The sequence below is a fragment of the Rhinopithecus roxellana genome, chromosome 22 (assembly GCF_007565055.1).
Source record: "Rhinopithecus roxellana isolate Shanxi Qingling chromosome 22, ASM756505v1, whole genome shotgun sequence".
NCBI lineage: Eukaryota > Metazoa > Chordata > Mammalia > Primates > Cercopithecidae > Rhinopithecus > Rhinopithecus roxellana.
The window spans coordinates 6,043,892-6,049,479 of record NC_044570.1 but is presented as its reverse complement, the minus strand read 5'-3'; the positions used below and the strand labels follow the sequence as shown (position 1 = coordinate 6,049,479).

The 5,588-nt window shown below is 52.7% G+C and overlaps 1 pseudogene; it reads right to left on the bottom strand.

Moving 5' to 3' along the window:
- Positions 1–4,779: 4,779 nt before the first annotated feature.
- On the bottom strand, positions 4,780–4,876 carry LOC115895699 (annotated as a pseudogene).
- Positions 4,877–5,588: the final 712 nt, after the last annotated feature.

Sequence of the window (5,588 nt, the reverse complement as noted above, 5' to 3'; positions counted from 1 at the left end):
CCCGAGGCAGGTGGATCACCAGGTCAGGAGATCAAGACCAGCCTGGCTAACACGGTGAAACCCCGTCTCTACTAAAAATACAAAAAACTAGCCGGGCACCTTGGCCTGCACCTGTCATCCCAGCTACTCGGGAGGCTGAGGCAGGAGAATGGTGTGAACCCGGGAGGCGGAGCTTGCAGTGAGCCGAGACTGCACCACTGCACTCCAGCCTGGATGACAAAGCGAGACTCTGTCTTAAAAAAACAAACAAACAAAAAATAAAACACAACAACAAGAACAAAATACTCATAGATTTGGGAAGCCGAGACGGGTGGATCACCTGAGGTTAGAAGTTCGAGACCAGCCTGACCAAAGTGGTGAAACTGCGTCTTTACTAAAAATACAAACATTAGCTGGGCGTGGTGGTGCGCACCTGTCATCCCAGCTACTCAGGAGGCTGAGGCAGGAGAATCACTTGAGCCCGGGAAGCAGAGGTTGCAGTGAGCCGAGATCGCGCCCCTGCACTCCAGCCTGGGCGACAGAGTCAGACCCTATCTCAAAAAACAAACACAACCTGAGATGTGGAAAGTGCTTTCCGTTTTGTAGATATTTTCGCTGGGGGGTTCCTTTCCTTAAACACTATGGGAGCCATCCCAGACACAAAGGATAAAAAGCCATGTTTCTTGCCTGAAGCATTGCTTAGTAGATGCTAAACGTGTGTTCAGTGTCCACAGAACTCCTGAAACCTGGTGTGCAACTAGCCAGGGAAGGGCGGGGGGGAGAAAGGAAACGGAGCCAACCTGGCTGCACCCTCGGCGTTCACGATGAGGTCGACTTTCTCTCTGACCTGCTTCCTCATACTGTTGGTGCCCATTGTCCTAGAGCCACATAGACCCGAGATTTCAGTTTCCCTCCTCGACAGCTGACAGCTTCAGCATTGGGAAGGGTTACGTTTTCCCTTTGGAGAGGGTCTTCCAAGTCCTCGGTATCCATGAAGCAACTGCCATCAGCTGGTCTGAAGGACCCTCACCAGAATCAATAGCCCTGATTTTCCAGCCCCTCGCCCTCCACAATCCTGTGAAAAACTGCAGCCCAGAACTCCTCCGGGAGGGCGATTGGAAGGTCTCCTTCCATCTCCTCACTCATCTGCCCAGCAGTCACCGAACGTTCTCTCTGCTGCAAAACCTGCTGTCTCGGCGTCTTGGTCTGGTACTGTGAGGCGGACATTTCAACCTGGTGGTCCATTAACAAGACTAATAGGAGAGATGAACGTGAGGGTCCCTCTCTGTCTCCTTGTTTAGACCCCCTGGCACTATCCAATTCTTTCTCCGCTGCAAAGCCTGCTGTCTCGGCGTCTTGGTCTGTTACTGTGCAGTGGACACTTGAACCTCATGGTCCAGTAACAAGACTAACAGGAGAGATGAACGTGAGGGTCCCTCTCTGTCTCCTTGTTTAGACCCCCCTGGAACCATCAAATTCTTTCTCTGCTGCAAAGCCTGCTGTCTCGGCGTCTTGGTCTGTTACTGTGCAGCGGACATTTGAACCTCATGGTCCAGTAACAAGACTAACAGGAGAGATGAATCTGAGAGTCCCTCTCTGTCTCCTTGTTTAGACCCCCCTGGAACCATCAAATTCTTTCTCTGCTGCAAAGCCTGCTGTCTCGGCGTCTTGGTCTGTTACTGTGCAGCGGACATTTGAACCTCATGGTCCAGTAACAAGACTAACAGGAGAGATGAATCTGAGAGTCCCTCTCTGTCTCCTTGTTTAGAGCCCCCCTGGCACCATCAAATTCTTTCTCTGCTGCAAAGCCTGCTGTCTCGGCGTCTTGGTCTGGTACTGTGAGGCGGTCATTTGAACCTGGTGGTCCATTAACAAGACTAATAGGAGAGATGAACGTGAGGGTCCCTCTCTGTCTCCTTGTTTAGATGCCCTGGAACCATTAAATTCTTTCTCTGCTGCAAAGCCTGCTGTCTTGGCATCTTGGTCTGTTACTGTGCAGCAGACATTTGAACCTCATGGTCCAGGAACAAGACTGATAGGAGAGATGAACGTGAGGGTTCCTCTCTGTCTCCTTGTTTAGACCCCCTGGCACCATCAAATTCTTTCTCTGCTGCAAAGCCTGCTGTCTCGGTGTCTTGGTCTGTTACTGTGCAGTGGACACTTGAACCTGTCTAACAGGAGAGATGAATCTGAGAGTCCCTCTCACATCCTTGTTTAGATGTCCTGGAACCATCAAATTCTTTCTCTGCTGCAAAGCCTGCTGTCTCGGCGTCTTGGTCTGTTACTGTGCAGCGGACATTTGAACCTCATGGTCCAGTAACAAGACTAACAGGAGAGATGAATCTGAGAGTCCCTCTCTGTCTCCTTGTTTAGAGCCCCCCTGGCACCATCAAATTCTTTCTCTGCTGCAAAGCCTGCTGTCTCGGCGTCTTGGTCTGTTACTGTGCAGCGGACATTTGAACCTCATGGTCCAGTAACAAGACTAATAGGAGAGATGAAGCTGAGAGTCCCTGTCTGTCTCCTTGTTTAGATCCCCTTAGACCCCCTGGCACCATCAAATTCTTTCTCTACTGCAAAGCCTGCTGTCTCGGCATCTTGGTCTGGTACTGTGCAGTGACCATTTGAACCTCATGGTCCAGTAACAAGAATCACAGTGAGCTTTTCTCACCCCGCCTGCCTCTTCTTGCTCTTCCCATTCCTGTGTTCTAAATCTCACCTCCTTCCACATTTGTGGAACAAATGTCACGTGTTGGGTACGTGTTGATGGTCTCTCTCTCTCTCTTTTTTTTTTTCTGCATTTCACTCGAGGTAAATTACAAGGAAAACAGTGACAAGGAATGAGACCACTTCAGGTTTTATTGGGCTGGGGTTTACCAAGAACTGCGTCATGCAAGCCTCATGGACGACAGCAGGTGTATTAAAACAAAGATCGTGGCCGGGCATGGTGGCTCATGCTTATAATCCTAGCACTTTGGGAGGCCGAGGTGGGAGGATTGCTTGAGGCCAGGCATTCAAGACCAGCCTGGGCAATACAGCAAGACACTGTCTATACAAAAGAAATTTTAGGCCGGGCGCGGTGGCTCACACCTGTAATCCCAGCACTTTGGGAGGCCGAGGTGGGCGGACCACGAGGTCAAGAGATCCATCCTGGCCCACATAATGAAACCTTGTCTCTACAAAAAATACAAAAATTAGCCGGGCGTGGTGGCGGCACCTGTCATCCCAGCTACGCGGGAGGCTGAGGCAGGAGAATCGCTTGAGCCCAGGAGGCGGAGGTTGCAGTGAGCCGAGATCGCGCCACTGCACTCCAGGCTGGCGACACAGCGAGACTCTGTCTCCCCAAAATAAAATAAAATAAAATGAGGTGGGTGAGGTGGTCTGGGCGCATAATCCCAGCTAACTGGGAGCCCGATTGGAAGAATCTCTTGAGACTGGGCAACATAGCAAGACCCCATCTCTACAAAAAAAATACAACATACAAAACATTATAATAAATAAAGCAAAGACGATGACTCTGAACAGGGTTTTTGAGTTCTCAGAGATTCGGGGTTCTCCCGGCTGGACTGCACCCCAGTGACCAACTTTAAGGCCCTGCCGTGTGGGCGAACATCTGTATTAGATTCTGCCCTTCACCCTGGACGGAGCTGTCGACCCATAAACGTCGGTGTCACAGTTCAGCGTTCACGACTCCTTTAAAACATGCACAAGTCGTTTTGTGCCACGATAAAATAAGCACTCGAAAATGTATTCAATTATCCTTCTGTAAAATGAAATCATGCCCAGGGCTTTGACAGGTGAATAAATGGGTCTTATTACGCCGCTGATTACGGGTGGAGGGGACTGAGCATTCGTCTTTCATGATGTTGTTGGAGTCCGCAGAGGATTGGACGTCTCGTGGCTCCGTTGCCGACATCGATGCTTACAGAAGGGAGTTCCTTTGAATAATGAATATACTCCTGGTGATAGATGAGCCACGGGGCCGGGATGTTCCGTGATCAATCACGACCCCGCTGTTTTCACGTCATCCTATCGAACACGTGTCAGGAGCGGTTTACGTGCAGATGACGGTGACCATGTGGTCGTCGGCTCGGATGTCTCCATTCCGGGAGTGGAGGTTCCCTGGAAAGCACCCCCGTTGCCAGCCACAAAATCGTACCGTTTCCTTTCCTGATTCTGCCACGTCCTGACACGTTTCCCTCCATGTTTTCGTCGAGATGGGGATTTCACCGTGTTGGCCAGGCTGGTCTTCAACGCCTGACTTCAAGTGATCCACCCGCTTCAGCCTCCCAAAGTGCTGGAATGACAGGCACCCACCACGGTGTCCGGCACCCAGTGTTTCTCAATTGTAGTAAAATGTACGTCACACACACACAAGATACCTCACGCCTGCAATCCCAGGCTGAGTCAGGAGAATCGCTTGAACGTGGGAGGTGGAGGTTGCTGGGAGCCGAGATGGCGCCCCTGCACTCCAGCCTGAGCAACAGAGCGAGACTCCACCACTTGTCTGGGATGAGCTCCTTCTCCGCCCCCGTGTCGTCAAGTTCTCCCGCGTGGAACTTGGTGAAGCCCGACTTCTTTGAGACGTGGCTCTTCTGGCAGCCTGGGAACTTGAACTTGACCCTTTAGAGGGCTTCCGTGACGTGCTTCTCGTTCCGCAGCTTGGCGCAGGTGGGCGTGATGACTTGTGCGATGTGAACTCTGGTCACGGGGCGCTGGGGCTTTCCGAAAGCACCTCATGTAGCTGTGTGGACCCTACGTGGAGATAATGCAACGTCAGAGGTGCAAACGTCCAGCTGAAAGGTCTGTCTCCAAGTTCTCTCAGTGCAACCCATACAGGAAACAGGCTGCGGACACCACCCTCCTGTGTCCTTCCCCTGGGTTCCTCTTTCAGCCCCGGCTTCCGCCACCACAAGACCTTCCCGGAGACACCCCCTTTCTCTCCCATGCCTTTTGGTGTTTTGCTACCACGGAGGACGAGGACACGCACGCCCGGGAACTCAACTTTAACCCTGTGTGTCTTTTGTGCGTGGGGCGTTTTCAGCGCAGGTGGATGAAAGTGCTGTAATGAAGGGTGTTCCTCCGATGACCCATGCGGTTAGCGTGGCATTGCCCGTGCGGCGGTTCAAAGAATCCGAGACAAGCTCGGGAGAGAGAGAGAGGACACAGGCAGGTGCAGGCATCACAGACGCACACGTGCACACGCGGGCACGCACAGGTGCACACACACCACACACAGGTGCACACACACCACGCACACGTGCACACACACCACACACACGTGCACACGCGGGCACGCACAGGTGCACACACACCGCACACACGTGCACACACACCACGCACACGTGCACACACACCACGCACAGGTGCACACACACCGCACACACGTGCACACACACCACACACACGTGCACACACACCACGCACAGGTGCACACACACCACACGCACGTGCACACACCACACCCACGTGCACACACACCGCACCGCACACACGTGCACACACACCACACACACGTGCACACACACCACACACACGTGCACACGCGGGCACGCACAGGTGCACACACACCACACACACGTGCACACACACCACGCACACGTGCACACACA